The sequence below is a fragment of the Mobula hypostoma genome, chromosome 1 (genome assembly GCF_963921235.1).
Source record: "Mobula hypostoma chromosome 1, sMobHyp1.1, whole genome shotgun sequence".
In the NCBI taxonomy this organism is placed as follows: domain Eukaryota; kingdom Metazoa; phylum Chordata; class Chondrichthyes; order Myliobatiformes; family Myliobatidae; genus Mobula; species Mobula hypostoma.
This window is the reverse complement of record NC_086097.1, coordinates 133,599,791-133,620,787: the sequence shown is the minus strand read 5'-3', so window position 1 is coordinate 133,620,787 and position 20,997 is coordinate 133,599,791. Positions and strand designations below refer to the sequence as shown.

General features: G+C 40.6%; 1 protein-coding gene across 6 annotated transcripts in view; it reads right to left on the bottom strand.

Moving 5' to 3' along the window:
- Positions 1 to 20,997, bottom strand: part of znf516 (zinc finger protein 516) — a 161,670-nt gene that overhangs the window by 104,719 nt on the left and 35,954 nt on the right. For all 6 annotated transcript variants that reach the window (XM_063055954.1, XM_063055945.1, XM_063055974.1 and 3 more), the window contains one exon: positions 11,980 to 12,051. The gene's annotated coding sequence lies outside the window, so the exon portion shown is untranslated. The remainder of the gene's footprint in view (positions 1 to 11,979; positions 12,052 to 20,997) is intronic.

Genomic DNA, 20,997 nt, shown 5'->3' with positions numbered 1-20,997 from the left:
ATCAGAATGCAATTATCAGCCTATATATAAAAAAATTAAGGAAGATATAACAAGATGGAACCTAATTCCTTTTCTTGGTCTCAGTTCAAGGATTGAATCTATTAAAATGAATATACTGCCCAGACTACTATATCTCTTTCAGACCCTACCAATAGAGATTAACCAAAATCAAATCAATGAATGGAACAAGATGCTATCAAGACATATATGGCAAGGTGAAAGGCCTAGAATTCATCTCAAAACTTTGCATTAGCCAAGGAAAAGGGGGGATGGGGCCTACCTTCTCTTAGAGATTATTATTTTGCAGCGCAGTTGAGAGCTGTGTTATGCTGGTGCAACCCATCACATGACGCTCAATCGTAAAACATTGAGGAGAGGATACTTTCCATCCCCATACAAGCAACTTTGGCTCATAACAACCTACAAAGTTACGTAAATACTATTGACAACCCATAGGTGAAATGGACTCTTAAAGTATGGAAAACTATTATAAAAGAATATAAACTAGAGAGAGACATTGCAATTCTTAAATGGTGTGCATATGACTCGGATTTTACACCGAACAAACTGGATGCTAGATTTAAGGACTGGACAGCTTAAAGGAATAATAGCTATTTGCAATATAATGAAAGAAGGAACACTGTTCATTTTTGAAATGCTTGAAGAGAAGCACTAGTTAGAAAAACAAGACTTTTATTGATATTTACAGATGCAACAGTATATTAATAGGATGGTTAAAAATGTAACCAAGGCAAGTACATGTTTGATAGCGCTAGTTAGAAAAGCATATAATTCAGACAACGGTAGTAGAATAATTTCAACCATGTATAAGGGTTTGTCAAATCTTAAAACACATTTAACTTCATACATTAAAACAAAATGGGAGAAGGAAGGAGGGATAATAGTATCTAAGGAAGAATGGACAATAATATGGAGGTATCAATGGAAGTGTACCAGTTCACAGAAGTGGAGGGAGTTCAGGTGGAAAAACTTGATAAGAAATTTTATTACACCCTCTCAGAAATCCCATTATGATAGTAACCTTCCTGTTTGCTGGAGAAATTGTGGAAATCAAAATGCAAACCATTATCATATTTTCTGGGAATGCCCCATTATCAAAGACTATTGGAGTGGGATACACAATGCCCTACAAGACATCTTTAAATGTGAAATGCCCTTAGAAAGTAAGACCATATATTTTGGGTATATACCTCAAGAATGGTTGAAAAGAGATAAATATTTAATGAATATACTGCTGGTGGCTGGTTAAAAGACCCTTACCAGGAAATGGTTATCAAGGAGAGCCCAACTTTAAATTTATGGATGGAAATTATAATGGACATTTACAAAATGGAGAAGATAACAGCATCTGTTAATCATAAGTTGGAACAATTTGATTTATACTGGGGAAAATGGTTTAACTACATAATACTTCATAGGCCTGATTTTATTCTCACAAGTCAATGAATATGTTGTAAAAAAAAGATCACTCCCTACTTTGTACATAGTTTTCTTCTTTTGATTGTTCTTTCTTTCCTCTCCTTTCTATAAGTGTATACCTTAGATAAATATTATGTAGAGATTTATGGGAAATATTACTACATGATATATATGTACAGTATCTGAAATACATCTTATGAAAAGGGAAAGCAGGATCTCCCAGTGACGCCAGAGAAAGCAGGATCTCCCAGTGGCCACACATTTTAATTCCACATTCCATTCCCATTCTGACATGTCTACCCACGGCCTCCTCAGTGTAAAGATGAAGCCACACTCAGGTTGGAGGAACAACACCTTATATTCCGTCTGGGTAGCCTCCAACCTGATGGCATGAACATCGACTTCTCTAACTTCTGCTAATGCCCCACCTCCCCCTCGTACCCCATCCATTATTTATTTTTATACACACATTCTTTCTCTCACTCTACTTTTTCTCCCTCTGTCCCTCTGACTATACCCCTTGCCCATCCTCTGGGTATTCCCCCCACTTGTCTTTCTCCCCGGGCCTCCTGTCCCATGATCCTCTCATATCCCCTTTGCCAATCATCTGTCCAGCTCTTGGCTCCATCCCTCCCCCTCCTGTCTTCTCCTATCATTTTGGATCTCCCCCTCCCCCTCCAACTTTCAAATCCCTTACTCACTCTTCCTTCAGTTAGTCCTGACGAAGGGTCTCGGCCTGAAACGTCGACTGCACCTCTTCCTAGAGATGCTGCCTGGCCTGCTGCGTTCACCAGCTACTTTGATGTGTGTTGCCTGAATTTCCAGCATCTGCAGAATTCCTGTTGTTTGCATCTTATGGAAAGTTTTGTTTGATGATGAACTTCAATAAAAAAATAAATTACAAAAAAAAGAAAAGCTCTCCCCACCCCATGCTCTCTTCTCGATCCTGCCATAAGCCAGGACGTATAGAAGCTAGATGACCCACACCTCAAGGCCTCACAGCTTCTTCCCCACTGCCATCACGCTGTTGAGCCAAACTGAAAAACTCCAACACTACCTCAGTATAAACTGTATTTCTTCTCTCTTTCTTAACTTGAACTAATGTTGTTATGTTTATTTTTGTCATAAAGGTTATGTGTAATTTGTGTTAATTTGTTATGGTAATTTATGTATATTATATCGGTAAATTACTGTGCTGCTGCAATGAGCTAATTTTTATGGCACTTATACCCTGGGTATTATTCCCATGACAATAAACTTGAACTTGATTTTCAGTGTGATTCCCTATCTGTCCTCACAGTTGAATACTTGAGATCCCCTGATAGTTTGAAGATCAGAAGGGATCCTGAACAACCTTCATCTCTCTACCAGCACTAGTATCATGTGGTCACTGATGTCTGGAAGCTTGTGGTGCGCAAACAGAATGCTGTGTTTCCAACATTACAACCTCAGAAGCACTTTGTTACCTCCTTGGGATGCTCCATGGTTATGAAAAGACGTATAAGACAGCAGAGCCTTGCAAAGAAGGGGGGAGTTAAGTGCTGAGTTCCTCCAGCGCTTTGTGTGTGTTACTTTGAATCTTCAGCATCTGCAGACGTTCTTACCTTTAGGACTTTAAATGTTTTAGCAATGTAACAAATTTAAGTAGTACACATTAAATGCAAGTTCAGAGACTACTAACTGTTCTATACTCATGTTGCCCTCGATAAATCTAAACCGCTTGCTCAAAGGAACAATCATTGTTCACAATTCCATTGACATAACACATAGACTAAATAGAGCTTAAAATACACTGTGATCATTTTCCTTTGTTTCTGGTTAAAATATTAATCATTTTAAAATACAGATGAAGAACTAAATTTAGCAGCTGCATTGTTAAGACTATCAAATAAATTGTAGTTCTGTCTCAAAATAATAGGAACTTGATAACAGCTACTTGAAATTATTTGAGGACCTTAACAGCTTGCTATAAGAATATGAAATTACCTGTTATATTAAGGAAGCAGAAAATTAATATTTTCTATTTCACGTCCAGAAAATCTCTGAAATAAATTGTCTAGAACACTTATAGACTATTGTTTGTCACAAAGGTTTTTAAAATACTCCTGACATTGATGTAAATAAAAATATCTGGTCACATATGTGTTTACTTACAGATAATAGATTTAACTATATTGAACATTGCTTTTCTGATGGACATCTATTGAGGAATCAAAGGTCCTGAGTTTAATTCAGAGCCTGAACTATGATTTTTTACTTAATTTTGGATCAAAATAACATTGTACACCCTTGTTTTAAAAAGGATGTTGTATTTGTACTATGTTCCCATGGATTGAGTGTAATATGCTGTAAAGAAAATGAAGAAAGCAGCAGATATATGAATTGAATGAGTAACAATCAAATGTGTTCCATTGCTATCACTACACTGATCAGGGTTTTACTTCATTGAAAGTCTTTCCCTTCTGAACAGGTGCTGCAATGATATAGCAATAACAGATGATGTTTAAGATGACAACATCTAAATAGTATTTTCTAAGAATTTGGTCAATGAACTTTTTTGCCATTCTTTAGTGACCGAGGAGTAAGCTGACTGATATAGAGTTTTAGGGAGGTACACACAGAAACAGGCTCTTTGTTTCACTATGCCCCTGCTGCAAGCCCATGCCCATATTAGGTCCATGGCCTATTATGCCTTGGCAATTAAAATGCTTGTCAAATGCTTCTTAAATACAGCAACTGACCAAGGCAGCGCCTTCCATACTCACCACCTCTACCAGCCAGAAGGAGAAGGCCATAAAAACATGGCAACACCATCAGCTGGAATTTACCCTCGAGGCTATGCACCATCCTGACTATGAGATATATCGTTATTCCTTCACTGCACTGGGTCAAAATCCTGGAACTCTCTCCCAAACATACCACGAGCTTCAACGACAGCTACTATCTCACTGTTATAAAACTATCGAACAGATCTCTTGTACAATAAGATGGCCTCTTGCCCTCACGATCGAGCTTGGCATAGCCTTGTGCTGCCTGTGCTGCACTTCCTCTGTAACTGTGGCACTACATTCTGGATTCTGCAATTGTCTTTTCCTTGTAACACATCAGTGTGCAGATGTGATGAAATGATCTGTATGGATGGTATGCAAAGTTTTTTTTTACTGTAGTTCCGATACATGACAGTAACAAACCTATGTGCCAAACAACACCATCGATTTACCCACACCTCAAAGGCAGCTCGCCACCACCTTCTCAAAGTCAACTAGGAATGGGCAATTGAAGCCTGGCTCAGCCCACGTCCCTTCAGTGGATATTTAAAATCTACTTGCCAATACCACCTCCTCAAACAGTGCATTCTAGACTCCAACCAAACAGCTTGAAAGAACATCCCACCCTCCCTCAAGTCCCCTCTAAGCACTACACTAAGTTCGGGTTTTGGCCCGGAATGTCGGCTGTACTCTTTGCCTAGATGCTGCCTGGCCTGCTGAGTTCCGCCAGGATTTTGTGTGTGTACCTCTTCCCTTAAACCCATGACTTGAATCTAGTTCATCTCTCTGATTTTACATGGGAATAGGGTTGTGCAAAAGCTAATGCTCTGCAAACTATAGGCAACTTTAATACTAGTGCTGCTGAAATATCCAACCCAAAAATAACTCAGTGAATTTTCTGATCTTGTACTTACAGTATATTTCAACGTAACACACAAACATGTCAGATCCTCTCTACTTCCTGTTGCTTTAATTCGGGGTCTGTACAATTTAACGCTGCTAGTGCTCTAGATAACACCAAATAATATTTTGTAGGAGGTTCCTTTATTTTTGCAGTACAATCATAGAGACCAAAGGAAGTATTCTTAAAATGTAATGGAAAACAGGTAATCTGTTGGCAGTATTGGCAACTACACTGACTCCAAACCCCGTGATTTTAAAACCATATCTCACTGGGCAGATGTAGAGGTGTTACCTGTCAGAGATGCCTAAAACTTAAGGGCTACAAATATAAGAGAGTTACTAATAAATCAAATTGAAATTTAAGAAGAAATTTATTATCAAGGTACATATACGTCACTAAATACTACCTTAAAATTCATGCAAGTATTTACAGGAAAACAAAAAAACTTTATAAAAATATACAATATAAAAACTGATAAACAACCAATGTGCAAAAGAGGGCAAATTGCGCAAACAATAAATGAAGAAGTAAATAAATAATACTGAGAACACGAGTTGTAGAGTACTTGAAAGGGTATGGAGTCAGTTCAGCACTGGGGTGAGCGAAGTTATCCATGCTGGTTTAGAAGCCTGATAGTTATTATGCAATAATTGGTCCTGATCTTGCTGGTGTGGGACCTAAGGCTCCTAATAAATCCATTCAGGTGTGCCACAATTTCTTTACCCAAGATGCAGTGTGATAAAATGGAACTCACCCTCATGGGTGAGGTGAAAAGCAGAGATGGGTTTAAGAGAAGAGGGAAACAGAGGAGGTTATGACTGGAGAAGTTAGTGTGGAGCATAAATACTGCAACAATGAGACAGCTTATCACTGTCTTTAAGCTGTAAATTCTATATAATCTCATGCCGCAATGGTTAACCTTTCCAGTCAGAGTCACTGCAGGCCATTGACTTAAACCACACAAGCAGTTTAGCTGCTGTAGAAATAGATTTACTACTGAGTAAAATACCACATCAAATTAAATTTCTTTATATATTATTAGAGAGCATAAAAATAGCCAATATCACCCAGAGAAGTACAGGGTTATTTTATTCCAAGGTTCTGATGATCATTGAAGATTTGTGCTTCTACCAACCCACATTTTCTACCCAGGGTTAGATTATGAGTTTACAATCACTCCCAGGTATCCATTATTCACCAGGTTTATGAGTTTTTTTCCGATTTTCAGCCATTATTTTCTGAGGCTCAATGTCTTTAATGGTTTAATTGTAGCACAACAATTACTTTTTACTTCTACTTTTGACAATCCAGATATCATCATAGGCCAGTACACTGGAAGCAAAAAATTTTATATAGCAAAAATATCAAATCTCTACAAGCAATGTCAATTGAAACCACATTTCCTTTGGAAGCAGTTATAGCGAAGAGGATCTGCAGCCAACCATGTGATTTATGTATTTTTCCTGATTTATGTTTTTTATGTGATTTTCTGGTTTAAGACAGAGCTGGTGAAGCACAGTAACTAGCAAACAAAACACACAAAACTACTAACTACTTTATTAATCACACTTTTCCAGGTAAAAGATCACTGCAATTCTTTTGAACCACTTGTACGACCTGGAATTTTTTTCAGTGAGAACTATAATCTTCATGGTGCAGGATAGCTGCGGCGTAGGTCGTACAGGCCGAATCAAGGTAGTGGGGTCCGGGCCGGGAGCGGGAAATGAGCCAATGCTGGAGTGGACTTGGAGGCGATTTCATGCAGCAGAACTGAGGTGAGGCAGAGTTGAAGTAGTGGGGCCCGCACTTGAGAGTGAAGAAAAACCCGAGGTTTGATCAATTTAAGTGCCAGGCCAGATTGGAAAGGTCAAGCTCAGAAGGGCCGGAGGCGAGGGACAGGGCAGTTCAGCTCACTGCTCTGTGAGTTTTACTTGTTTCTGCACGGAACTGAGTCTATGACCTACATTTAACGAGCTCCTGGACCGGCTGCAGTGATGACTGGCTCACTTTCATGAAATTCAGTTCTGAATGTTAGTTGCTTACTTTTATTGGTTGCACAATTTGTTTTTTTTTCTGCACGTTTGTTGTTTGCTAGTCTTTTTTAATGGATTCTAATGGGTTTCTTTGTTTTGTGGCTGTCTGTAAGGAGATTAATCTCAGGGTTGTATATAGTACACATACTTTGATAAATGCAGTTTGTACTTTAAATTGATCAGCATAACTATTGACCAAACACAAGATACTGGAAACCCAAAGCAATATACACAAGCTGCTGGAGGAACTCAGCAGGTCAGGCAGCATCCAAGGAAATGAACAAGTGTTTCAGGACAAGACCCTTCTTCAGGAAGGGGGAAGACTCCAGAATAAAAAGTTGGGAGGAGGGGAAGGAGGATAGCTAGAAGATGATAGATGAAGCCAGGTGGCTGGGACTGCTACAGGGTTGGAGAGGAAGGAATCTGATAGGAGAGGAGAGTAGACCATAGGAAAAGGAAGGAGGAGGGGAACCAGGGGGAGGTAAAAGGCAGGTGAGAAGAGATTTGAGGCCAGAGTGGAATAGAAGAAGGGTGGGGGGGGGGATTTTTTTTGATTTTTTTTAACTGGAAGGAGAAATCAACAATCGTGCCATAAGGTTGGGGGCTATCCAGATGGAATATAAGGTGTTGCTCTTCCTCCCTGAGGGTGGCCTCATCGTGGCACAACAGGAGGCCATGGACCAACATGTTGGAATGGGAATGGGAATTGGAATTAAAATGTTTGGCCATCCAGAATTTCCGCTTTTGGCAGATAGAGCAGAGGTACTCGACAGAGCGGTCCCACAATTTACGGCGGGTTTCACCAACATAGGGGAGGCTGCAACGGAAGCACCGGATACAATAGACAACTTGTTTGCACATTTCAGCAGTACAACATAATGCTGACAGTTGCAAACTGGCATACTGCCATGTAACAATATTGAGCTTAAGGTCTTTTTTTCTGTAGCAAAATAAAATATTCCTCGCTATTTGCATTTTGAATATTTCGGTGACACTCTTAACAGAAAACTGCTGATGTAGCTGCTGCCAACGTTCTGGTTAAATGCTCTTCTGAGCAAAATCTCAGGCTAAGTATAGTGTGCTGAAGATTCAGATCCAATTGAAACCCTCACCAAATGTATGCTGAAATATTTACTCAATAGAAGTTGCTCTGTCTTGACTGTGTGAAATTCAATGTTCTTCTCTTATGCTAAATATGGAAAAACTCTAAATTCTGGTCATTTGAAAACAGAAAGTGCTGGAGTTACTCTGCAAATATGGAGAGTGAAAGTTATCATTTCAAATCATTGACCTTGGAACAGAAAAGACTTTCACCTCACTCTACTTCCCTCTCCATAGACCTGCTGAGTGTTTCCCGCATTCTTCTCTTCCTCCCTTAATCATTCTGCTTTAAAAAACAAAGTCTGCTTTGTGCCTCAACTAATCCAGACTATGCTGGCGACATGTCACAACATGACACACAGAGTTGCCCTGAATGTCCAAGGGCTAGTAATTCTGCAAAACACACTTGGATCACTGTTGTCACGATTGTCTGAAGAAGATACAAGAGGACTTACTTACTGCTGTGAATAAGGGATGTTTCTGTTTTAAACCAGCTCTACTTTGCACTAGCATCCGTGGCTCTTTTAAGGTCCACCTGAGAGAGCTCATACACAGAGCAGCACTTCTAACAGTAAAGCACTCCCTCGGAATCCTAATACCAGCCTAAGTATTGTGTGTAAGTCCCTGGAGTGGGTTTAATCCCACAACATTTTGTCTCCAAGGCATAAATGTTGCCGACTGAACCGCATGAAAAACTTGAGAGGAGACATTGTCACAAGTAGAAGTGACGGCAAGTGCTAACAACTTCAGTATGTAGCAATGAGATGGAGAGAGCTCACGGAGCTCTGAGGATGGAGCCTCACTGACTGCAGCTGAGGATGATCTACAAGTACAGGGCTCTCTTCCCATCCTGGGGTTAGTGAGGAGCTGCAGAGGACTGTAAACTCAGCTAACTCCACCATGGGCATTAGCCTCACCACCATCAAGGACATCTTCAAAAAGTCATGGCTCAAATAGGTGACATCCATCATTAAGGACCCACACCACCCAGGACATTCCAGGACATGTCTACTTTTCATAAGGGAGGAGGTACAGGAGCCCAAAGACCCACACTTAATGTTTGAGAAACAGTTTCTTCCCCTCTGTCGCCAGATTTTGGAATGTGAATGCTTATCGTAATTTTTAGGTATTTGATGGTATATTTTATTGTATTACACCGTACCGTTACCATAAAACAATACATTTCGTGACATACTGTATGTTAGTAAATGTCAGCAACAATAAACCTGGTTCTGTTTCTGATTAAATGACCTGCCACCACCAAACACAAGGTGTCTGTACAGCAGCTTAATTAAGGAGTATACAGTGAATAGCAAGGTCTGGTAAAATCAGTGGATGGATTAAGTTTATTCTTAGGCAGGGTATCCTGCCTGGCTGGGCTACTACACCGGAGGCACAAGGAACTGCTGATACTGCAATCTGGAGTGAAAAAAAACAACAACAAATGTTGTTGAAGAGCTCAAGAGGTTAGACAAATTCTATGGAGAGAAATAGATATTTGACATTCGAGCTCCAATCCCTTCACCTGGGCTCTATGCTTTAGCTCATAACAAGAAATGAGACTGATGCAAACAAAATATACCCACACAGAATCAACAAACTAATGTTGGTGTATTCCTACACTAAATTCAACAGATTGGTGGGCTCAGGAGTTGCTCCAATCTACCTCTATTCAATATCTTAAAACTTTCCCTTTCTTGTCCTTGTACCTCCTCTTGGCCTGAGTACAAATTGTGCCTGGTAGTAACCCTCTGAAACCCCTTGGGGATCATGGTCATAGAGTTGCAGGCTACGGAAACAGATCACCAAGCATACATTTACACTAATCCTGCCCTATTCTCTCCATATTCCCATTAATAACCCTCACATCCTCCCACTCACCTATTCATGAGAGACAAATCAGAGAACTGACCTGTATGTTTCAATGGAAACTGGAGTACCCAGAGGAAACACACATGGGTGTTTTACCTTGTTAAAGGTGTGATATTAACTCAAGTTTTTTTTGTTGAGGGCAATAAGCTTCAGGTACTAGATTATGTAGAGGCTTCCTATCAGTTATAAGCACTTCACTGTTGATCTTGGAAAACCCTCATGCTCTCTCCTCCATTCTGACTGCATTTCACTTTTTAGTGCCTAAAACTTTCATTGTGGGTCATCACATTGTGACAAATTAAACCCAGAATAAATAAGCAGGGACACTTTATCCTTTAAAGATTGATCAAAATGTACTACGACAACGTCTACTCATACAATCTGTTTCCGTGGCATCCAGAGTCATTGAGAATTAATGTGGATATTCATGCACTCTTGCCTTTCATCATGATAATTAGCAATTAGATTTGGAACACCTTTAGTAAGTTAATAAGAGAATGGATAAATACTGTTGCGATGCACATGTTGGGAGGGAGGGGATGGATTTTCTTCAGTAGTGGTCATGGAGTTTAGATTTCTGTTTCCCTGTGGAACTGGAGGCAATCAGTTGATTCACTTGACACAAGTTTTGATTATATATAAAACAAAGAGCACATTAAATTTCATTGAAGCTTCAGCAGTTATCATGCAGTGCAGGTATCTTCTGCCAGTGTTTAATCACCAATGAACTTACTCCAAAACTTCCCTGATTTATCACTGGCCACAGCACTCTCAGAAAAGTAAATCATTATTTCATATTGATAAAGGACTCCTTTATCAATATAGGTTACCATCTAAATGCAGACAAAATAATTTGATATAAATGGGGTATTAGCTATTAGTAGAGTTATAGATTCAGATGGCATGAAGCAGGTTATTTGGCCCAATGAATCCATACTAACTGTGTTGCCCAGTAAGTTAAAACCACATTTGGCTATGTTTAGCCCTCTAATCCCTCCTAACCATGTCCCTTTTAAATCTCTCACCTCTAATCTTAAACCTATAATTTATTATTTTTAGCAACCCCTCCCTGGAAGAAAGCTTATGTGCATAGAGTTGGACAAACTTGGAAAGTTTTTCCTGGAATGTCAAAGGCTGAGGGGATACCAGAAAGATGCTTAAAAAATTATGAGAAGCTTCAATGGGGTAGACAATCAGAATCCTTTCCCCAGGGTAGAAACATTAAATACCAAAGGACATAGCTTAAGGCAAGAGGGTAGAAATTCAAAGGAGATGTATGAGGAAAGCTTTCTTTTAGATGGAGATTGGAAGACGCTTGAAATAGGCTACCACTTGAACGATTGGGGAATGGAGGAATGTGGATCCTGTGCAGGCAGAAGGGATTAAGTTAATTTGGCATTGTATTTGGCACAGACATAGTGCACAAAGGGCCCATTCCTGTGCTGTACTATTTTATGTTCTATCTGATCACTGCTGGAATGTATTGACCATCCTCAGTTTCCATGGAAAGAATTGTGGTGAGTCACTTTCTGGAACCACCATCATCCTTTTGGAGACAGAGCTCCATGATGCCATTGGGAAGTTCCAGCATTTTGTGACGATGAGGATGAGGAATACTTGGAGACTTTCCACATGAAACTCCCTCATATGCCCCAAAGCAAAGGTAAAAATGTTAGTAGTCTCTCCATCCACTACAACATGCATTGCTTAATTAGCTACCAAAATAATCAGAAACATTTAAAAAGCCATTATAATTAGAAAGCAGTAAACATGGAAAACTGCCAAAATATAAGGAATAAAAGTGTTTTAAACAGTTAATACATTTAAGCAAACACAATAAATCAAAAAACATATAAATTACCTAAAACTTGCCTGTTCACCAAAACCATCTCACTCCATGGAAATGAAAGGTCTTACCAACAAAGCCCTTGTCCTATAAAATGAACAAATAAAATAGAATTATTTAGGTTAAATCTTATTGTGAGCCATTTTAAACCCGCCCAGAAGTCAGTGGTTCTTTACAACTAGGAGACGCCACTGGAGAACGTACAGAAATATACAATGTACATTTGAGACACAAGGCTTATCACAAACTTTCTCCGGAACGTTCAGTAAAAAGCCCTGACAGCAGTTGGTCAAATGACACAATTTTTAAACTGGTTGCAAGAGACTGTAGATTTTGGAATTGGGAGCAACAAACAAATTGGTGGAGGAACTCAGGATGGAATGGCATCTGCTGTGGAGATGTGGGGAGGGAATTGCTGACATTTTGGGTCGAGACCCTGCACTGGAACTGGGCAGAACAGTCTAGTAAATGCCTTCCAAGCCTGGAAGTTTTTAACTTCCTAAGTTCATATACACTCAATTTGCCATACCAGACCGTGATGCAACCAGTCAGGATACTTTCAACAGTACATCTGTGGAAGTTTTTGAGAGTATCTTGGTGACATACTGAACTTCCTTAAACTTCTAGGTAAGTAAAGACTTCGGCGCGTAACATTCTTACGATTGCATCTACATGTTCAATACAATAATGACAGTGTATGGTTACCGTATTGAATAACTTCTGTGCCCTTTCTGACTAACAGATAAAATTGACATTTGGATATCTGTAAGAACAGAACCATTTCATTACTTGGGCAGGCTGTAGTGCACTTAATTGTTCACAGCTTAATAGCACAATGAGAATGCAAAAACTAAGAGCTGCAGTAGTAAGTGAATATGACTTTCAATTTTAGTAAAATCAAGTTGCGATGCAAACAACAACCGATGCAAAAACTGATACCTGAACCAATGGTAAAATGGAATGATTCTGCATATGCAGAAACTTAAGTCCTTTCTAGTCATAGGGCTACAAATGTGTTATCCAAAATGTTACATGTGCAAAGGAAAAGACAGTAAGTTTACTGCCCTCCAAATGCGTATCTGCACAGCTATGCAGTGAAGCTTTCTTCAGGGCTTTTAATGAGATCTCTTACCTATGAAACTGCAGAAAGGTAAGTAAAATCCCTATTAAATTCAATAGAGAATCATTGCTCGCCTGAATATACTAATACTGTTGATTATTCACACAACCAACATTAACCAAGGTATTACACATACATAACACTCTATACAGTGTAAACAAGAGTAAACTCATGGTGCAACAATAAACTTAAACATAATGCTTCCTTCAAAATGTATCTACCAAATGTTTGCCAATATTAACAAAAACTTAAGACTCATTGATATTGCTGTTTCCAGGGCAAATAAAGAGTGCATGAAGACGAATGTTTTTCCACCGCACGCTTCAAATTGGATCAAAAGTAACCCATGCAGGAAATTATATAAAAATAAACCTGTGTATCGGAAGTGGTGTTTATACAAAACAAACTGGATATCTACAGGCCAGAACAACAAGACTGTCATGGACTAGCTTCTATCCAGTTAATCCTATGCAATAACAAACAGAACAGAGCAGGAATGTACTTGAAAATAACGCATAATTTCTATGTAATTTTTAAGTCAGAGGAGATGCTTTCCATCTATAACACCAGTCAAGTGATTCTGAAGAAGCTGGAGCTCTCAAGCAACACACACAAAATGCTGGAGGAACTCAAAAGGTCATCCCTCTCACCCCTTCTCTTCTCCTCACCTTCCCATCACCCCTCCCCCCTCTGGTGTCCGCGTTCCTTCGCCTTCTTCCATGGTCCACTGTCCTCTCCAATCAGATTCTTGCTTCCTCAGTCCTTTACTTCTGCCAACCTATCACCTCCCAGCTTCTTACTTCCCCCACCCACCCACCTTCCCCTCACCTGGTATCACCGATCACCTGTCAGCCTGTACTCCATATCCTCTCCCCATCTTTGTATTCTGGGTCTTGCCCCCTTCCTTTCCAGTCCTGATGAAAGTACTCAATCCAAGATCTTGACTGTTTATTCATTTTCTTAGATGCTGCCTGACCTGCAGCATTCCTCCAGCATTTTGTGTGTGTTGCTCCAAGATGCACTTCCAGCTCAGTAGGAAGAGTGCCACACTATCAAAGGCACTGATTTTCTGATGGGATATTAAATCAAGGCCATTCCAGTCGTTCAGGTAAATACAACAGCTCTGAAAGCACCTTTACACAGAAAAGCCTTGGCCCTAGCCAAATACCTACACTTAAATCAACAATGCTAAATCATCTATTCTTCGTCACAGTACTCTCTGTGGGATCTTGCTGTGTTCAAAATGGCTGCTCAGTTCCCCACATTATAACAGTGACTGAACATCAAAAGAACTTCATTGATAGTAAGGAGACTTGGAATGACATTTGAAGGAGTACAGAAATACTTTGGAGGTTTCCATGCATAAAATGGCATCGTGATTGCCAAGTAACACTCAGCACATCAAAATAATCTGGTGGTCAAATGGTTTAACATGCTCGCCTACAAAATGCACAGAACTGCCCACATACACGTATGTATCCTGAGCTGAGCACAGATTATCTACAAAATATAAACAGTTGTCAATCAGTATTGTAAAAGAACCACAACGAATACGGGTAGTTCTGCTCTTCAGCTGTATCAAGGAAAGCACAAAATTGCCCAAACTCCAAATTCAATTGTTTTCCAATTGATCTGATTTTTAACTCTGCAAGCTTTTAACAACAAGAGATTTAAAACAAGAAGCCTGTCATGTTAGACCAACATTGGTAACATTAGAAAGAAAGGCAGAAGTATGATTTACTGGGAGTTTACATTTATAGCAATGCACTGAAGCTGCTAAACATTGCAAAAGCATGTTTCCAAAGTAGACGCCAAATTCTGAACAGAAAAGCTTGTTAATTCTAAGGAGGGGGCTGACTCTATGTGTGCCAGAAACACAAACACCAGCCAAAGCTGGCTGTCGCATTGTGCCTGTACTACAAGTGCAGAGTCATCTTAGTATACAGAACTTCTAAACCAAATGCAACTGGACCAAATCAAAACACAGAACATCCTCATTTCTTAAAATCAAGCATCACAGCTCAAAAGACGACCGTTCGGTCTTTCATTTCCATTCCAGCAGAACTACTTGACCCACTTCTCAGCACAGCTACTCAACCACTGGTTCTTGAACAAGATGGCACAACCCTAATCAGTGCAGTTTAGCAACACTGTGACCACTTTGGTTACTTTGACTAAAATGGACCTGTTGTTGTTCTAATATATTGTTAAAAAAAGTGTTTTATTCATTTTTAGTTTACATTTTTTCTTGTGAATGTTGCTTATATGATACTGCTTCAAGTAAGCTTTTCATTGTACCTGTGCATATGAAATAAATTTAATTTGCTCTACAGCTTGTAGCTTTTCAAATGTCGACCCAAGGAACCTTTTGACTGAGGAAAGAGTTTCTGCCTCTTTTAGACATTGAAGCTGATAAGCTCAGACCCCTCAATACATTCACTTCTTGGGTAAAAATTATTATTCCTCAACACTTCTCTAGTAGTCGAACACTTGCTTCAAAATGTACTCAACCAATCGTCTTTTAGACATTACTGCTAATTACTCCCACTGGATTTTCAACGACTGTGGCCCAAGCCACTACTCGCTGCATGGAATGATTTCATTCTATCACAATCCTCCATTACATTAACTGGAATTTTGGAGAAAATCAATCCTTTGAAAATGTCCATGTTGCATCCTATTTGTCTTAGATTTCATTCATCAGTGATCAGGGGCTACAGCACATACTTTAGAGTGTCATTTGCAATTCATTGTTACGAGATTTTCTTCACAATAAATAAAACAATTACAGATCAACAGAACCATCATTAGAAATACCCTGCGCTGAACGGGATCTTCTAACTGAAACATCATTGAGGGTTAAACACTGCACTTGCAGTACTGTGTACAGATTTGGTCACCCTATTATAGGATAACTACATGGTTGAACTGGAAAGCATTTTGAAGGATGTTCCCAGGGCCTAAATTAAATGGAGAAGTTGGCCGGGATAGGTCTTTATTCTTTGGAACACAGGAGAATGATGGAGAAGCTTTACAGAATTGCTTAAAACTATGAAAGGCATAGAAAAGTTAACAGTCTATTCCCAGGGGGCATAGGTTTAGGGTGCGAGAGGAAACATTTAAAAGATCCCCAAGTGACACCTTTATCACACAGAGAGTGGTGAGTATATGGGACGAGATGCCAGAGGAAGTGGGTAAGGCAAGTACAATAATATAATTTAAGAATCATTTGGATAGGTACATGGAGGGATCGAGTTGAGAGGGATATGGGCCAAGCACAAGAAATTGGGACTAGCTGGGTCGGCACAGTAATCAGTAAAGTCTGGTTGGGCTGACGGCTCTGTATCTGTGCTGTACAGCTCTATGAACTAAAAATCATACCATAATTTGGACTGCCAAATATATTAAATGGAAAGTACCTTCACTTTAGAAGTTCATTGTCATGATTTCTAAACCTTTAGTTTTCAAAAACTGCTCCCGTATCTGAGCTCCTTCCATATTCCCACTACGTATTACTTAACTTTCAGATGAGAAAATATAAAATACCAGTTAGGTTGCTCTTGGAGTATTATGCACAGTACTAGTTGCCCCATTAGAGAAACGATGTGGAGGCTTTGGAAAGGATACAGAAGTGGTTTATAAGGATGCTGCCTGGATTAGAAGATACGAACTATAAGGAGAGATTGGATTCAGTTTGGTTGTTTTCCCTGGAGTACTAGAGACTGAGGGGGGGGGGGGGGCCTGACAGAGGTTTACAAAACTATGGAAGGGCATAGATAGGGTAAAGAGTCAGAAGTAGAACTATCTAGAGGAGGTGCATTTATGGTGAGCAGGGAAAAGCTTAAAGGAGGTGTGTTAAAGTTAAAGTCTGTCCCGAGCCTTGTGGCCCATCAGGCTGGTGCTTATGCCGGTTTCTAAAGGAGGTGTGTGGAATAAGTTTATTCCTTATGCAGAGAATGATGGCTGGTTGGAATGGACTGATGGAAACAGAAGCTTTTAAGAAGCTTTCAAATAAACACATGAATATTCAGAGAATGGAGGAATGTATAGATCACTTGCAGGCAGAAGGGATTTGGTTTAATTTGTCATCTTGTTTGCCACAGACATTACAGGCCGAAGGATCTGTATTTGTGAAGTATTTACACTTATGTGTTCTATGCCCTTAAACCTGTCTGTTCAGATAGTGTTAATATGATGGGCAGAAGGTCCTGCTTCTCTGCTATGTAATTCCATAACTTCTCCTTCGATCCATCTAACACTCCTTATTCTTCCTGGAAAATGGATCTCGTGTGGACTGTAACATTGGCAATTATGAGGAGGTCCCATTCCTCAAACTCTAGTTCCCCAGAATAATATTATCCGCTACAATAAGACACTCCACTGGCCCTTTATAACAGATGTAGATATTTGTGGGTTCCAGGGATCTGAGCTCATAAATCTAAGCTGACACACTCTCAAGAAGAAGGGGAGAGAGCAACTTCCATCATATACAGCAGGAGCTGATGAGAAGGTCCAATGATCTGGAGCAGTTGCTACCAGTCGCCAGTGTTAGCCCACTCTCACCATGCTAGCCAGGAAACCTATTCAGATCCCAGCATCCCAGCACTGAGTAGCTACACCACTCACGTCGGCTCAACTTACATTGAGCTTATTAGATGATTCTCTGCTGGCTTTGTACTAGGCTCTCAGCAACCCTGGTTCCCTGCACGGCAGGGAGGACAGCCGGGATTCGCAAAAGGTTCTAACTATACAAGACATTACTATAATCACTCCCTGTACTATGTGATGCTGACCCATCTGCTGCAGGGATTCCACGTGTACGCTCACTCCTGAGAACACAGCCGCAATGCTAAACAAGGTACCACAGTTTGCCTTCATCAGGTCTCCCACCAACTTTCAGGATTCCATTTCTTTCTCTAATGGATAAAATTCCCTCATCCCTAGAAACAAATTCACCAATGATGCCACTGTTGTTGGATCAATCACAGGTAGAGATCCTTCAGCATACAGGAGTGAGGTAGGGCACTTGGTTGAGTGGTGCAGCAACAACATCCTCACGCTTAATGTTAGCGAAACGAAACAGGTAATCGTTGACTTCAGCAAAGGGAAGGAGGGCGAACATACACCAGTCTACACCAGGGATCGGTGTGGGAGCAGGCCTGCAGCTTTACATTCCTGGGTGTTAACTTGCTGGATAGATGCAATCACAAGGAAGATTTTTAATCTTTATTTATCAAGATACAGGACAGAAAAGGCTCTTCAAGCCCAGCAGTCACCTGGTTTAACCCTAGCCTAATCGGGGACAATTTACAATGACCAATTAACCTACCAACCTGCCATCCTTGGACAGTGGGAGGAAACTTGAGCACCTGGAAGAAACCCCACAATCACAGGGAAAACGTACAAACTCCTTACAGGCAGCGGCGGAAATTGAACCCAGGTCGCCTGTACTGTGAAGCATTGTGCTAACCACTACGCCACCGTGCAGACCCAAGTGCTAGCGTCTTTACTTTCTGAGAAGGTTAAAGTGTGTCATCAAACACTCTAACAAATTTCTACTGATGTGTTATTAACTCCACCATGGATAGTCCCAAACCCGGGTGTGAAAGGAGGAGGGTTGGGCATGGGGCTAGAAAACCCATTCTGCAAAAAAACCCAGAGCCACCGGAAATGCCAAAAGAAGCTCCAAAGACCTCACCCCTGGGAGAGGAAGGGCACCAAGAAGATGGGCTACGCCTGGGGACAACTTGAAAGACTGGTCCAGGATAGAGGACTCTAGCGAGCTGCTGTCAGTGGCCTGTACGCCAGTACGAGTGAGGTGCTTCAGTAAATAAGCACTATTGAAAGGATCCTGACTGGTCGCAACACAGCTTGGTACGGCAATTTGAATGCACAGAAACGTAAGAAGTGAACACAGCCCAATATGTCATCAGCATATCTTCCCCACCGCTAGAAGTATTTATGTGATGTGCTCCCTCAAGAAGGCAATATCTATCATCAAACATCTCCATAAACTGGGTCATGCCATCTTCTCATAGCTACTATCAGTCAGGAGCTATGTAGACCTGAAGTCCCACACCACCAGGTTCAAGAACAGCTATTTTTCTTCAACTATTCAGGTTTTGAACCAACTTGCACAACCCTGCCTCAGTACACCAACACAATGACCATTTGACCACTTCACACTACAATGGACGTTATTGTTCCAGTTGTTTTTTTTCTTGTATAATTTTCAGATAGCTAATGGTTTTCTTGTGAATGTAGCATACTGGATCTTATATGCCTGTGATGTTGGTGCGTGAACTTTTTATTGCACCTGTCATTACATGTATTTGTACATATGACAATGAATTCAATTTTCAATTGTACAGTCCAGGTGTTATTTTCACCTTTTATGAGATCTGACACAGCATCAAGGCTACAACACATCTGACAAAGAAAAACAGCTCATTGTTTTAAAATGTTTTGGGTCAATTATAAGTTGTGAAAGACATGCATTTCTTTGGAAGATAAATTACCAACTATAGCATCTGGAGCAGGAGGCAGTTTCAAGCAGTTTATGCTCGTTTATGTGCTTGTGGGCACCCGATGCACTTGAAACACTCCAGCAGTGCTCTGTGAAAGGTATATCTTTAATACTTGGGAATGCGCTATGGTATTGGGTTGACAAAGCCATTCTGTGGTTATACTACTGAGTTAGTTCAAACACCACCAAGCAGATCAAATCACTTTGTGGTAAGGTATGTGATGAAATTCAATAATTTGCAAGATATCAGATTCTGGAAAAATTCCAACATCTCTGGGATGAGGAGCCTGTCACTCCACTGAGCCTGTCCAAGTACGACTGTAGAGCCAGAGAGAGAGAGAGAGAGAGAGAGAGTCAATGCAGAAGTAGGCCCCTCAGCCCACCAAGTCTGTGTTGACTTTCAAACTTTTTTTTAGAGCTACAGCACAGTTACAGGTCTTCCGGACCAAACAGCCCGAGGCGCACAATTACACCCGTGGAAACAATTGACTTACCAACCTGTAAGTCTTCGGAGCGTGGGAGGAAACCGGAGCACCCTGAGAGAACCTACGCGGTCACTGGGGGGGGGGAACTCCTTACAGATAGAGGTGGAAATTGAACCTGGATCACTGGTGCTGTAATAGTGTTGCATTAACCACCACACTACTGTGCAGCCATATCCACTTTTACACTAATTTAAGACTGTCCAATTTTATTCTCCCCTTCCCTGCATCAATTCCCATCAATTCTTCCTCAAGTTCCATCTCTTTGGGGCAATTTACAGCCACCAATTAACCTACCAGCGTTCTCATTTGTGGAACGCAGGGGAAAATGGGAGCACCAAAATAAAACCCATGCAGTTTACAGGGAGAATGTGCAAACTCCACACAGACCGCACCCGAAGTCAGAATTGAACCAGAGTCTCTGGGGCTGTGAGATAGTGGCACTACAAGCTAAGTCACCCCTACTGCAGTCCTCTCTCACATTGACTTTGTCCAAATCCAATGGTCTGGGGATGGGACAAAAAGATTCTAAATGAATGATAAAGAAGATGGAATGATTCAGTAAGGTTTATAGAAATTAGTCCCACTCTCTGGAGGTGTCTAGAACCGGCACGTTACCCTAAAGTTACAGCCAGGCCATCTGAGTTTCAAGGGAAACTTCTTCACACAAAGGGCAGTGGGAATCTGCCATATTTCTTAATGAATCTGTGGAATTCATTGCCACAGGTGGCTGTGGAGGCCAAGTCTTTATGTATATTTAAGGCAGAGGTTGATAAATTCTTGACTGGTCAGAGCATGAAGGGATATGGGGAGAAGGCAGGAAATTGGGGCTGAGAGGGAAAATGGATCAGCTGTGATGAAATAGCGGAGCACTCAATGGGCCAAGTGGCCTAATTCTGCTCCTA